The sequence below is a fragment of the Neophocaena asiaeorientalis genome, unplaced genomic scaffold (assembly GCF_003031525.2).
Source record: "Neophocaena asiaeorientalis asiaeorientalis breed wild unplaced genomic scaffold, Neophocaena_asiaeorientalis_V1.1 scaffold118, whole genome shotgun sequence".
NCBI classification, from domain to species: domain Eukaryota; kingdom Metazoa; phylum Chordata; class Mammalia; order Artiodactyla; family Phocoenidae; genus Neophocaena; species Neophocaena asiaeorientalis.
The window spans coordinates 5174236-5190867 of record NW_020175528.1 but is presented as its reverse complement, the minus strand read 5'-3'; positions in this window follow the sequence as shown (position 1 = coordinate 5190867).

The following is a 16632-nucleotide window of genomic DNA, read 5'->3' as shown; positions in this document are numbered from 1 at the left end:
TGTCTAGATGTTGGGCTGTGTTTAATATTTATGGTTCTATGGATGTCAAAGTCTTCAGTTTACTCTAATTTCCTTTTGCTTTTTATTTTCCTCCTTTATCTTTGTGTTTCCCTAAAATCTCCTTCTTAAATAGAGTCAGTGTCTTGCTCTCTTTGTTCTAATCTGCTGCTATTATACTGAAATTCTGTTGAATAAAGTGGTAGGTTTTGGGAAGAGGAAGTATTCTATAATTGTATGATTAAATCTCATTTTTTTAGTGGGCTTGAATCTCTGGGCTGTCATCTTCAGAATAACTTATTAGCCCCTCCCTTTTTTTTCTACCATTATATGAGACAAAGTCTAGAAATGGCTTGAGTTGGCTAACTGTCCTTCCCAGAGGTCACTTTGTTAAACTGGATTCCCTTAGAGGGTAGGCTTCTGTTATGAAGAACACACTGGGGTATTACAAAATGGTTACTTTTTCCTTCCATGGCCAGAATCAGGATGGAAATGTTTTCCAATCTTTATAGTGAGAACTTAATGGAATGGCTGGAGGCAAAACCCATGCAATTATGGGGGTCCTTTCAAGACTCAGTTCCCAGGAATTTTCAGCTCTTACACCAACCCACACTCAGCCACCAGCATTCATCAAAATTACCAACTAAATGTTCCTATCAGTACTGATCATGTAAGCTGATATTGACTGTGATATTTTGAGAATGTTGGTTTTGAGATGCTGGTTTTACCTGTGACCTCAATTCTCTGATATATCTAGAAAAAGTCATTGGTTTCAGTTTGTTAATTTCTTTCTTATGAGGATGGGTGTCATCCTCTTATGAGGATGGGTGTGATGAGTTCCAAGCTCTTTAGGTGTCAGAGCTCTTATTACTATGTCCATTTGTTTTTACTGATACATTTTAATATATAGAAATTTAAATTACTAGAGTCAATACACAAAGACATTTAAGGAAAAGGCATAATTCATCTTCATCAATTACTGTTTCTGGTCTAGCACCATCCAGTTCATCCTAGGAAGCAAGTCCTCATACTTTAAACAAATAAAAGTTTCATAAACTTTTTCAACAAGTTTAATTCATTATAGTATTTCTACTACATAGAGGAAATATTTGTATTTTCTATTGTATTTCTATTTTCTGTATTTTCTTTTGTGTCTTATGTTAATCTTTCTTGTGGGTATAATTTTGGCTTTCATATCATTTAAAATGCTACCCTCCCATAAGCAATCTCCATAAAATATTAAACTGTATTTGGATATTTTCATAATCTGAATAGTAAATACTCTGCTGAGATTAAATCACTGTAATTCTTTTTACATTTCTATTAGTTAATATTTTACAAAAAGTATAAGTTGGTTAATTTTCTCACCTCTCAAATTAACTCTAAAAGCTTTTCAGCCAAATTTAGCTTAAATACTACACTGTGGACATAGCAATGCACTGTTTCAGTTTCTGATTTTTTAAGCTAAAGAATCCTGCCATTTACAGACTGTATAGAGTATAAAATCTGGTAATATACAGAAATTCATAAGTATAGAACTCAATTTATTCAAATGTAAATATCATTCAAGAAGTCTATAGTTTTTAAGATTAGACAATTAGGAAAAAAGCAAATATTTGTGTACTTAATGTTGAGAGAAATGTTGATGACACCATTTTTAGTGAAAATTGATTCTTAGTTTAAAAGTTAATCTAAGAAAAATTCTATTGAGACAATTAGAATGATCTTACTAGTGAATTGTATTGAAAATAAATATTTTTAGCAGCTTCTTCGCAGTATGCATCTGTCCAAGGTAGAATCATTTTAAATGTGAGCAAAGAAAGGGAAAGGAAGCTTTCTCCCTCACTCAAGAATGGCACAAATCTCATTCATGAGGGCTCTGCCCTCAGTACCTAATCACCTCCCAAAGGCCCCACCTCCAGATAACATTGGGGGTTAAGCTTCAACATATAAATTTTAGAGGGACACAAACATTTATTCTATAGCAGTAGCTTATACAGGCACATAGTCAAAGACATATATACAGAGTTTGAATTGGAAATGCATCTAGTATTCATAATTTCTTTTATAGATAAAGGAATTGAGGTTTAGAGGGATTAAATGACTTACTGAGTTCACACAAAAGACAAAAACATGACAGAATACCTTTACAAAGGTGAATATTCAAGGACAAGTAATTTGTCACCAAGTTGACTGGCCGTCTATCTTTATAGTCAATCATATATAGAACATTCTTGTGTAGGTGAGCAACTTTCACATAACATGGATTTATTATAATTTATTATACATAAAGAAGAGCCCTTAAAAATAACATAATCACAATATCCCTATATATAGTAAAGGTCTTTAAAAATATTGTAATTGAGGAGAATCTATTTGGATATTATAACTGAAAAGTAACCAAAGGCTATATTTCAAATCTGAGTAACAAAAAGAAGAAACTGTACATAAATTTTTTCTTTTGCTTCAAAAATAAAAGAGTCAAATTAAACAGCATCTTTATATTTAGTTGAAGAGATGCAGATGCCAACTGGGAAGAGCTGATATAATTTGCTCAGAAGTACACTCCCTTTCTATTATAATTAAAATTAATCTGCTCCAAAAATCTTTTGTTCCATTGAAGGCACCATATTTTAAGCAATCCATCTTTCTTCTGCCTCATCCTGATGATGTATTATATTAATCCATCATTAAAGAGACAGTTTCAGAAATGATGTATTAGTACAACACATCACTGGAGAAATCAGTAAGGATGCATGACTCATTAGAGCTCATACTTGTCTTTGAAGTAGAGAATTTTTTATTTTGAATGAGTTTCTTAAATGTGGAGGATCACAATAGTAGCACATCTGATTACCAATAAGTTATCCCAAGTAGTTGAAAATAAATGTGGGCAGAAAAATATAACAAAGTCTGAGGAATGGGATTATGTGTCTTTGATAATAGTCCAAGATTCTAAGATGGTCCTTCTAAACAAAACTGAAGAATGAAGGCAATCAAACTTAACCAAAACATTCTTTAAATATCTAATATTTAATATACTACCTGTCATTAATAGGATTTAAATAAGGAAAACATTGCTTTATCAATTCTATCACTTTAATATCATTAATGCTTCATATTTCTAAATCTCAGGCCTCATGGGGCAATCAATACCTAAAATAGCATGACATTACTGAATTGTAATAAGAAGCGGTAAATCTAGAAATGTAGATTGGCTTTGCTTGACCTTTATATAATTAACAAGCAAAGTCTTTAAGGAAGGGTTCTGGATACATATAGCATGGTGGTTAAAACACAAATTAACCAATACTCATAAAGCCAAGTCAAGTAAAAAATCAACAGTCAGAAAATGCTTTTTAAAAACTGTTTTCTCTACAACCACATTTGTATATTTCTTCCATTGTATGGCTCTCATTTTCCTGTCCACTGGTCATCAAGGCTTTTATGAACTGCTAAATTGCCTGCTGTATGGCATATGGTGAAGTGAAAGAAATTGTAAGAAAATAACATAATTAAAGAGCTTCTTTTTTCCATTTATTTAACCTCTCTTGCAAATTCTCATTAAAATTTCATAGCAATTTGGTTTTGTAGGTGAATCATACATTTTCTTTTCTGAAAGGAAGAATCTGACCTTACTTGGTCTACTATTTTTACTGCGCAAAGGTAAATATTCAGAAATATTACTTCCTATAAAAGCTGGGATAGTGAATTTTGTTTGGCAGAGTGTTTTAAATCAACCTTATATATTAATTGACAATTTGGACTCAAATAACTACTCCTTGGAATCGCTGTATGTGATATTATCCATAATAGTCCAGGTGGAAAAATAATATGTTTTATAATAAAGAATTTAAAGAAAAGTAATCTTTACTTACATCACTATTCTGCAATGTTTTTAAGGCATCGTTAAAACAGTGTGATGCACATTAAGGCACAAATATGCCTGGTCTCACATTCAGATTTTGCATACTGTGTAGGAAAATCACTTAACTGGCAATTCTGAAACAACCCTGAAATTAGTGTTCAATACAATTAGTGTCATTTTAAATATGCACATTTATAAACTTTTTATTTAATTTTCAAAGGCAAGAGAAGATTGATGGACTTTTTGTTCTATTTTGTGAAACAATTTATTTTAGGGAAATGGATAGAGAATTTTCTGTGTGCCTTAGAAAATCTTTGCTTGGCCCTCAGCACAGGCCTTAGGTACAGTCTCCTCGATTTAGTTCAGGGCTTTGTTCATTTGAAGTGCTCTTTCGTGTGTACCCCTGTACCTGTGTGGCCTGTATCCAGCTTTAAAAGTTAGCTTCCAGGCACTCATGACACTTCTGTCTCTCTCACACTAGACACCAACTGAGACTAATCCTAGGGTTTGCCTTAGCCAAAGCCCTCTTTCCCAGGGTGTCACAGGATTCCAGCAAACTGCAACTAAATGAATCAAGCAGGTGAGCATCTCCATAAAAAAACTTGCTAATACCACAAAGACCCACATACGAAAAAATAAAACATGGATTGAAAAGGCAATTTACTTACTCAATAAAAAAGATGTTTCCCTAATAGCCTGGCCTACCAAACCCACATCTAACAGAGGATGTTTGGAGTAAATTTTTTGTTTGTTATATAGAAGTTATGTAGTTGTTGACACTTGTATAAATTTTATTTTAAAGCCTGTAAAAATGAATGAGCTGATTAGTCAATATAGGTACTATTTAACTTAAAATTACATTTTCATAATGTTAAACACATGCAGATAAAAAGTCTATTTGGCTGAAAAACATATTTTAATTACTTGTCAACTTTTTCAAAAGATTCCTGGTAGTGTCTGTACAGTATTTTCCTGAAATAGTATTGTAGCTTTTAGAATAATGGCATTTGAGGTAAATGTCTCTATGATTTACTGACCAAAGGCAACTGAGCCTTCTGACTAGATGAAACCAAATTTAACACAATGCATCAATTCTATAGGTGATCTGAACAAAAGGTTTCTGTAATTTCTAATTATTCTGAGATTATGGGTTTCGTTTAGTGCCCCCTCCCCCAGCCTATTTTCTAATGGGCAATATCCGTTACTTTGAGCTATATTAATCCTAAGAGTCTAGATTCTATGGACCACAAATGATAAGTTCTGCTTATGAGAGTACCATGTTTGATAGAAAGGTACATATCGCATTTTGGAACACCCCCAAAATACTATTTAGGGAAAACAGGATCAAAATGAACATTCAGGGGTAAGAAAGAAAAGTATGATGAAAACTGACATAAGGCCTTTATATCAAATAAAGAAAGATGTGTTGCCTAGAACAGTCCACTTAATTCACATTCATATCATGTTCTGTCGATATCCAAAATGTAAATATTTTGGGCCAGCTAACTGCTCTTACTGAATCTTGTATACGAGCCTATACTTTTTCTCACTCATACTCCCGTCGATCCCTATTCACACACATCTGTTTTTGACGCCCCACGAAATTCCAATCTGTATCAAAGATCCTATCACTCTTCCTTTATCATCAACACTGTAAACTCCCTTATTTTCTTAAATCACTCCAGGATCTCTCCTAAAGACCCTGATCTTCTCTGAGGGTACATATCTCCTTCAGCTCTTTTAAGTAGATGCTGTTTATTATTTTCCATCCCATGTAAACAAGAGTCATGCACTAAGTTATTACTTCTCCTCCCAAAAGCAGATGTATTACTTCTCCCAAAAGCAGATCACTTTTTACCGCTCTGTGTCTCCTTACTTTTAGTTCACTTGCTCTCTCCCTTTTGTTCCCCTCATGAATTGGAGATTTCTTTGTCTTCCTTTACTCCTTAACCATTACCAAGCTCAGGCACAGTCAGAGGATCTTCAGCATCTCACTGAATGATCACCCAGTACCCTCACTCCTCAGCTCCATTTCTGTTGTTTGCACTCCAACTGCACCTCAGTCACTCACAGCCCTAACCCTGCATGTAATCCTTCCCAGAAAACAGGAATTCTGAACAAGAAGAGCCAGATCTGCTTTCCTCTGAGTTCAACCTTCTCACCTGACAAATCAAAATGTGATAGTAGCACTACTGCTTCATTTGTGACCCCAAATTTAAGTGAAGTGCTCAGACCTGCTCAACTCCTTCTAGAAGGCCAGCTCTTCAAGAGACCCATCCCCGCTAAAGGAATCAGTCTTTCACTGATTATTGCTATTATTGTCATTACTATTGTTATCATTTTGTAATACTCAATTGGAGGTACTGGGCATTAAATTATTATTGGCCAGAATCATCCATTTTCCTTAGGGGGACAAGTTTGACTTGGTGTCAAGTTCCTTATATTGGACCCCTTCCAACCCAAAAGTCGCCATGATACATCTTGACTAGATTTGACTCATATTCCAAACGTAGTTTTGCCTTTCAGCCACTAGTACTTCAACCAGCACTTACATCCAAGAACTTAAACAGAGTGTTTGACCCATCAGCTTGGATTCTGTTGAGCTTCTCAATGAACCAGGAGACCTACTTTACAATCAAGGAAGTACAGCAGTGATGCATGACAATGGGATACCCTGATACTATCACATGCCATATCTTCCAGAAATGGTCAGCCTGTAAAAGTGATTTGTCAGCTGAGGGCACAGCTCAGGTGCCAGCTTAGGGATGATACCCAGTGGTATCCTATTTTTTCAGGATGGAAGCATTCATTTTCTAACAGCTGTGGGAGTGTTAATGGCTTTAAGTTTTCAGTTGAGTTTGCACTGCTCTTCCACCTCTGCCTTCTCCCCCCATGACTGTCATGATTGTCAACAGGTAAAGAGAGCTTTTTCAAGGTCATGTCCCCTTCCCTTCCAAATATAGGTGATAAAAAGGGCTAACGCCTAGTAACTTATCCCCCAAATGGGAAAACTTTTGGCCATTCCAGCTCTAAAGTTCCCCTCAGGATTGGCTAAATCCTTTATTGTGTCTGCCTGGCAATACTTACCAATCTCACTTTCTCATTTTTCTGCTGGTATTGATACTGAAAGTATTCCTCAGTAAAATTCCTTCATGTAAATCCTCATCCCCTAGTGTGCTTCCTGGGGAATCTGACCCTCATTACTCTCCTACAATGGAGGTTGGAAAATGTAGCTTTTAAGGTTGGTGGCAATGTTCCTAGCTAAAAATCGGTGATCTAACTAAGGAAGAGTGGTATAGTAGTTATTGGAGATCTTTCACTGTCACACTACTGTAGTGTGTATCTAAAATATAAGATTTCCATGAGCAAGAAGAGTTTGTTTTTCACCATGGTATTGATACTGAGAAATAGAAGCGGTCTATAAATATGTTTTTGAATAAATAAATGAATAGAAGCTGATTTTTGGATATCTACGTATGCAATTGTGTAATTTTTAATTATAATGTCCCCACAAGTATGACAGAATTTTTTAAAAAATGAGATGTCTATGAAGATTATGGTAGTGATTATGTTTTGCTATTTGAGTCAGAGAGATTGCAAAAACCAAGAAATGATACACTTAATGCTGTAAAAAAATGGGCCGTCTTTTGAAGCAAAACATGGTAATTCATGTGTAACATTTTTATCTAAAGTTATTCATGTGACAAGGCTCAGAAAAACATCAGTTAATCATCAGGTTTGTAGCTGCCTGTGAATCAATGAAGATTTTTTTCACCAAGGGTGATTCTGTTCAAATAGAGTTTGCAGCAAGGAAAGCAGTAATTCCATAAAAAATAAAAACAATCAGATTTTCAATCACACCCTAAGCCAATTTCCATATTTTCTGAAACCAGTTTTCATCAACATTAACAAGAAACACTTTTTTTTTTCGGCAACTGGAATTGAATAAAATGTTGCATTGTATTATTATAATAGCGTTTGTAAGGTAACAGTATAAAATAAAAATAAAAGGCAAAATTAATATGAAATTTCCAAAGCTGGATGTTTTTCAAAGCTTATCATTTACTAGCTACTTCCACCCTTCTGCCTTATGAAGATATCTTCACTTTAATACAGGTAGCATAACGGCCAACCCCAAAACATGAATAACAATTGGTTCATCATTTATTCCCTTCCCTGAAGACTACACTCACTAGGAATTAATGGTGGTGATGTGACATCGTCATGGCCAGTTAGCACATGAAGGAAGGCCTACTTGGAGGGTGTCAGGAAAAAAATTTTGCTTTTTCGCAAAAGGGACAGGATTGCAAAGGTGGCTTACTTTTGCCATCTCTTCCTTTCTTCCTCCATGCTTACAATAACTGCTATGAAAATGTAATATCTGGAGCAAAAAGAATAATTTTGTGTCCCACAAGAGAGAAAAATAACTGAGATGTCAGACTTGCTCTGATATCATTGAGCTGCAAAGTAAATGCTAGAACTACCTGTTCCTAGATTTCCTGTTAAGCAATCAACAAATATAATGGGTTAAGTCAGAACTACTCAGAATATTATTGCTTGCCCCTAGAAATTCCCATAATTTAAAACATTTATTGAGAGTTTACTATGTGTCAGGTACTGCTATTTGTGATTTACATGCACTAATTAATTTTCAAGAAAATCCTCTGAAGTATATACTATTATTATCTCCATGTTACACATGAAGAAAATGAGCTGTAGAGAAACTGCCCAAAGTCCCACAGTGAATAGGTAATGAAGAAAAAATTAAAATCAAACCATTCAAAGACTTTTCAGAGACTGGTTCAAGCTGGCAGAGTAGAAGGACGTGCGCTCCCTCCCTCTTGTGAGAGCACTAGAACAACAACTAACTGCTGAACAATCATCGACAGGAAGACACTAGAACTCACAAAAAGGATACCCCACATCCAAAGACAAAGAAGAAACTGCAAAGAGATGGTAGGAGGGGCGCAATCACAGTAAAATCAAATCCCATAACTGCTAAGTGGTGACTCACAAATGGAGAACACTTATACCACAGAGGTCCACCCACTGGAGTGAAGGTTCTGAGCCCCACGTCAGACTTCCCAACCTGGTGGTCCAGCAACAGGAGGAGGAATTCCTAGAGAATCACACTTTGAAGGCTAGCAGGATTTGATTGCAGGACTTCGACCAGACTGGGGGAAACAGAGACTCCACTCTTGAGGGCACCCACAAAGTAGTGTGGGCATCAGGACCCAGAGGAAGGAGCAGTGACCCCATAGGAGACTGAACCAGAACTACCTGCTAGTGTTGGAGGTTCTCCTGCAGAGGTGGGGTGTGGCTGTGGCTCACCGTGGGGACAAGGACACTGGCAGCAGAAGTTCTGGGAAGTACTCCTTAGTGAGAGGCCTCCCAAAGTCCATCAGCCCCACCAAAGAGTTGGGTAGTCTCCAGTGATAGGTCACCTCAGGCCAAACAACCAACAGAGAGGGAACCCAGCCCCACATATCAGCAGACAAGCAGATTAAAGTTTTACTGAACTGTGCCCACCAGAACAACACCCAGCTCTACCCACCACCAGTCCCTCCCATCAGGAAGCTTGCACAAACCTCTTAGATAGCCTCATCCACCAGAGGGTAGACAGCACAAGCAAGAAGAACTACAATTCTGCAGCAAGTTGAAGGAAAATCACATTAACAGAAAGACAGACAAAATGAAAATTCAGAGGACTTTGTACCAGATTAAGGAACAAGATAAAACGCCAGGAAAACTGAATGAAGTGGAGATAGGAAGTCTTCCAGAAAAAGAATTCAGAATAATGATAGTGAAGATGATTCAGGACCTCGGAAAAAGAATGGAGGCAAAGATCAAGAAGATGCAAGAAATGTTTAACAAAGATCTAGAAGAATTAAAGAACAAACACCAAGAGGAAAGAACAAACAAACAGAAATGAACAATACAATAACTAAATGAAAAATACACTAGAAAGAATCAATAGCAGAATAACTAAGGCAGAAGAACAGATAAGTGACCTGGAGACAGAATGGTGGAATTCACTGCCATGGAACAGAAAAAAAGAAAAAGGAATGAAAAGAAATAAAGACAGCCAAAGAGATCTCTGGGAAAACATTAAATGCAACAACATTTGCATTATAGGGGTCCCAGAAGAAGAGAGAGAGAAAGGACCCAAGAAAATATATGAAGAGATTATAGTCAAAACTTCCCTAAAATGGGAAAGGAAATAGCCACCCAAGTCCAGGAAGCACAGAGACTCTCGGGCAGGAAAAACCCAAGGAGAAACACGCCAAGACACATAATAATCAAACTGACAAAAATTAAAGACAGAAAAATTATTGAAAGCAACAAAAGAAAGAAGGACAAATAGCATACAAGGGAACGCCCATAAGGTTAGCAGCTGATTTCTCAGCAGGAACTCTACAAGCCAGAAGGGAGTGGCACAATATATTTAAAGTGATGAAAGGGAAGAACCTACAACCAAGATTACTCTACCCAGCAAGAATCTCATTCAGATTTGATGGAGAAACCAAAAGTTTTACAGACAAGCAGAAGTTAAGAGACTTCACAACAAACCAGCTCTACAACAAATGCTAAAGGAACTTCTGTAAGTGGGAAACACAAGAGAAGAAAAGGACCTACAAAAGCAAACCCATACAATTAAGAAAATGGTCATAGGAACATACATATCGATAATTACATTTAAAGTGAATGGATTAAATGCTCCCACCAAAAGACACAGACTGGCTGAATGGATACAAAAACAAGACCCGTGTATATGCTGTCTACAAGAGACCCAATTCAGACCTAGGGACAGATACATACTGAAAGTGAGGGAATGGAAAAAGATATTCCATGCAAATGGAAATCAAAAGAAAGCTGGAGTAGCAACACTCGTATCAGATAAAATAGACTTTAAAATAAAGAATATTAAAAGAGACAAGGAAGGACACTACATAATGATCAAGGGATCAATCCAAGAAGAAAATATAAAAATTATAAGTATATATGCACCCAACATAGGAGAACCTCAATACATAAGTCCACTACTAACAGCTATAAAAGAGGAAATCAACAGTAACACAATAATAGTGGGGGACTTTAACACCTCACTTAACCAATAGACACATCATCCAAAATGAAATAAGGAAAAACAAGCTTTAATCGATACAATAGACTAGACAGATTTAATTGATGTTTATAAGACATTCATTCAAAAACAGCAGATTAAACTTTCTTCTCAAGTGCACACGAACATTCTCCAGGATAGATCACATCTTAGGCCACAAATCAAGGCGTGGTAAATTTAAGAAAGTTGAAACCATATCAAGCATCTTTTCCGAACACAATGCTATGAAATTAGAAATAAATTACATGGAAAAAAAGGTAAAAAACACCAACACATGGAGGCTGAACAATATGTTACTAACTAACCAAGGGATCACAGAAGAAAGCAAAGAGGAAACCAAAAAATAAGTAGAAACAAATGATGATGGAAATGCGACAATCCAAAACTGATGGGATGTAGCAAAAGCAGTTCTAAGAGGGAAGTTTATAGAAATACAAGCCTACCTCAAGAAACAAGAAAAATCTCAAGTAAACAATCTTACCTTATACCTAAAGGAAATAGAGAAAGAAGAACAAAGCCCGAAGTTAGCAGAAGGAAAGAAATCATAAAGATCAGAGCACAAATGAATGAAATGGAAACAAAGAAAACAATAGCAAAGATCAATAAAACTAAAAGCTGGTTTTTTGAGAAGAAAAAAAAGTTGATAAACCTTCAGCCAGACTCATCAAGAAAAAGGAGGAGAGGACTCAAACCAATAAAATTACAAATGAAAAAGAACTTACAATGGACACCACAGAAATACAAAGCATCATAAGATAATATTACAAACAACTCTATGCCAATAAAATGGACAACCTGGAAGAAATGGCCAAATTCACAGAAAGATATAACCTTCTAATACCGAACCAGGAAGAAATAGAAAATATGAACAGACCAATCACAAGTAATGAAATTGAAACTGTGATTTAAAATCTTCCAAAAAATAATATTCCAGGACCAGATGGCTCCACAGGTGAATTCTACCAAATATTTAGAGAAGAGCTAACACCCATCCTTCTCAAACTCTTCCAAAAAACTGCAGAGGAACGAACACTCCCAAATACATTCAATGAAGCCACCATCACCCTGATACAAAAACCAGACAGAGATATTACAAAAAAAAAAAAAAAAATTACAGACCAATATCACTGATGAATATAGGTGCGAAATCCTCAACAAAATAATAGCAAACAGAATCCAACAACACATTAAAAGGATCATACACCATGATAAAGTGGGATTTATCCCAGGGATGCAAGGATTCTTCAATATATGCAAATCAATCAATGTGATACACCATATTAATAAACTGAAGAATAAAAACCATATGATCATCTCAATAGATGCAGAAAAAGCTTTTGACAAAATTCAAAACCCATTTAGGATAAAAACTCTCCAGAAAGTGGGCACAGAGGAAAACTATGGCAACATAATAAAGCCCATATATGACAAACCCACAGCAAACATCATTCTCAATGGTGAAAAACTGAAAGCATTTCCTCTGTGATCAGGAAGAAGACAAGGATGTCCACTATTGCCACTATTATTCAACAAAGTTTAGGAAGTCCTAGCCACAGCAATGAGAGAAGAAAAAGAAATAAAAGGAATACAAATCGGAAAAGAAGAAGTAAAACTGTCACTGTTTGCAGATGACATGATACTATACATAGACAATCCTAAAGATGCCACCAGAAAACTACTAGAGCTAATCAATGAATTTCATAAAGTTGCAGGATACAAAATTAATGCACAGAAATCTCTTGCATTCCTAAACACTAATGATGAAAAATATGAAAGAGAAATTAGGAAACACTCCCATTTACCATTGCAAAAAAAAGAATAAAATACCTAGGAATAAACCTACCTAAGGAAACAAAAGACCTGTATGCAGAAAATTATAAGACACTGATGAAAGAAATTAAAGATGATACAAACAGATGAAGAGATATACCATGTTCTTGGATTGGAAGAATCAACATTGTGAAAATGACTATACTACCCAAAACAATCTACAGATTCAATGCAATCCCTATCAAACTACCAATGGCATTCTTCACAGAACTAGAACAAAAAACTTCACAATTTGTATGGAAACACAAAAGACCCCAAACAGCCAAAGGACTCTTGAGAATGAAAAGCGGAGCTGGAGGAATCAGGCTTCCTGACCTCAGACTGTACTACAAATCTACAGTAATCAAGACAGTATGGTACTGGAACAAAAACAGAAAGATAGATCAATGGAACAGGATAGAAAGCCCAGAGATAAACCCATGCACATATGGTCACCTTATCTTTGATAAAGGAGGCAAGAATATACAACGGAGAAAAGACAGCTTCTTTAATAAGTGGTGCTGGGAAGACCGGACAGTAACATGTAAAAGAATGAAATTAGAACACTCCCTATCACCATACACAAAAATAAACTCAAAATGGATTAAAGACCTAAATGTAAGGCCAGAAACTATAAAACTCTTAGAGGAAAACATAGGCAGAACACTCTATGACATAAATCACAGCAAGATGCTTTTTGGCCCACCTCCTAGAGAAATGGAAATAAAAGCAAAAATAAACAAATGGGACCTAATGAAACTTAAAAGCTTTTGTACAGCAAAAGAAAACATAAACAAGACGGAAAGATAATCCTCAGAATGGGAGAAAATATTTGCAAATGAAGCAACTGACAAAGGATTAATCTCCAAAATTTACAAGCAACACAGGCAGCTCAATATCAAAAAATCAAACAACCTAATCCAAAAATGGGCAGCTGACCTAAATAGACATTTCTCCAAAGAAGATATACAGACTGCCAACAAACACATGAAAGGATGCTCAACATCACTAATCATTAGAGAAATGCAAATCAAAATTATCATGAGGTGTCACCTCACACCAGTCAGAATGGCCATCAACAAAAAATCTACAAACAATAAATGCTGGAGAGCGTATGGAGAAAAGTTAGCCCTCTTGCACTGTTGGTGGGAATGTAAATTGTTACAGCCACTATGAAGAACAGTATGGATGTTCCTTAACAAACTAAAAATAGAACTACCATATGCCCCAGCAATCCCACTACTGGGCATATACCCTGAGAAAACCATAATTCAAAAACAGTCATGTACCACAATGTTCATTGCAGCTCTATGTACAATAGCCATGACATGGAAGCAACCTAAGTGTCCATTGACAGATGAATGGATAAAGAAGATGTGGCCCATATATACAATGGAATATTACTCAGCCATAAAAAAAGAATGGAACTGAGTTATTTGTAGTGAGGTGGATGGACCTAGAGTCTGTCATACCAAGTGAAGCAAGTCATAAAAAGAAAAACAAATACCATATGCTAACACATACATATGGAATCTAAAAAAAAAAAAAAGGTTCTGAAGAACCTAGGAGCAGGACAGGAATAAAGACACAAATGTAGAGAGTGGACTTGAGGACACAGGGAGGGGGACGTTTAAGCTGGGACGAAGTGGGAGAGTGGCACTGACATATATACACTACCAAATGTAAAACAGATAGCTAGTGGGTAGCAGCTGCATCGCACAGGGAGATTAGCTCAGTGCTTTGTGACCACCTAGAGGTGTGGGATAGGGAAGGTGGGAGGGAGACTCAAGAGGGAGGAGATTTTGGGATATATGTATATGTATAGCTGATTCACTTTGTTATAAAGCAGAAACTAACACACCATTGTAAAGCACTTATACTCCAATAAAGATGTTTAAAAAAAAAGTAAAGATAAAAAATACTATTGCTTTTAAAAATCAATGGAAACAAGTAGATATAGCAAATTAAATCTCTTCTCCTGTGGAATTTTATTAAATTTGTATGGATGCAGAGTTGAAGGAGGTGTTAAAAACCATGTCTATCCAGGGATAAACAAGCAATGGAAATAATGCTGTTAGAATATAAAAACTGGGGATAATTCATGCACTGTACAGTATTTGTCTTTATCTGAATTATTTCACTTAGTCTAATATCCTCTAGGTCCATTCATATTGTTGCAAATGGCAGAATTTCATTATAATGGCTGAGTAACATTCCAGTCTGTACGTATATCACATTTTCTTTTTCCATTTTTCTGCAGATGGAAACTTGGGTGGCTTACATATCTTGGCTATTGTGCTGCTATGAAAATTGAGGTGCATGTATCCTTTTGAAATAGTGGGTTTTTTTCTCTAGATTTATATCTAGGAATGGGATTTGTGGATCATACAGTAGTTCCATTTTTAGTTTTCGGAAGAACCTCCGTATTGTTTTCCACAGTAGCTGCATTCTTTCCATTCCCACCAACAGTGCACAAGGATTCCCTTTTCACCACATTCTCAGCAACACTTGCTATTTATTGTCTTTTTGATAATAGCCATTTTTGTGGGTGTGAGGTGATTATCTCGTGGTTTTGATTTGTATTTCTCCAATGACTAGTGATGCTGAGCATCTTTTCATGTGCCTGTTGGCCATCTGTATATCTTCCTTAGAAAAAATGTCTTTTTGGATCCTCTGCCCATTTTTTTCTGTTTTTGTTTTTTGATGTTCAGTTGTATTAGATCTTTGTATATTTTGGATATTAACCACTTATTGTATATTTTGTTTGAAAATATCTTCTCTCATTCAGTAGGTGGACTTTTTGTTTTGTTGATAGTTTCCTTCACTGTGCAAAAGCTTTTGTTTGATGTAGTCCTATTTATTTTTACTTTTGTTTCCCCCGCCTGAGAAGACATATCCAAAAAATCTTACTGAGAAGGATGTCAGAGAGTTTACTACCTATGTTTTCTTCTAGAAGTTTTGTGGTTTCATGTCCTACATTTATATCTTTAATCCATTTTGAATATATTTTCATGTATGGTGTGAGAGAGTAGTCCAGTTTGATTCTTTTGCATACAGCTGTCCAGTTTTCCCAACACCATTTATTGAAGAGGCTTTCTTTTCCTCATTGTGTACTCTTGACGCCTTTGTTGTAGATTAATTACCTATGTAAATGTGGGTTTATTTCTGGGCTGCCCATTCTGTTCCATTGGTCTGTGTGCCAGTTTTTTGCCAGAAACATACCTCTTTTATTACTGTATCTTTGTAGTTCAGTTTACAAATAGAGAATGTCATACCTCCAGTTTGGTTCTATATCAAAAATTTTTTGGCTATTCAGGGTGTTTTGTGTTTTCATATGAATTTTAGAATATTTGTTCTATTTCTGTGAAATAATCCACTGGTATTTTGACAGGGATTGCATTCAATCTGTAGATTGTCTTGTTTAGTATGTTCCTTTTAACAATGTTAATTTTTTCAATCCATGAGCACAGTAAATTTCCATTTGTTTGAGTCATCTTCAATTTCTTTCATGATGTCTTATAATTTTCCAAATATAAGGCTTTTACCACCTTGGCTAGATTTATTCCTAGGTATTTTATTCTTTTTGATGTGATAGTAAATGGAATTTTTTTCTTAATTTCTCTTTCTGATAGTTCATTGTTAGTGTATAAAATGCAAACAATTTCTATATATTATTTTTATATCCTGCAACTTTAACAAATTCATTGATGAGCTGTAGTAGTTTTTTGGTGGCATCTTGAAGATTTTCTATGTAAAGTATCATGTCATCTGCAGTGTCAGTTTTACTTTTCCTTTCCAATTTGAATTTTCTTTTCTTTTTTTTTTTTTTTTTTTT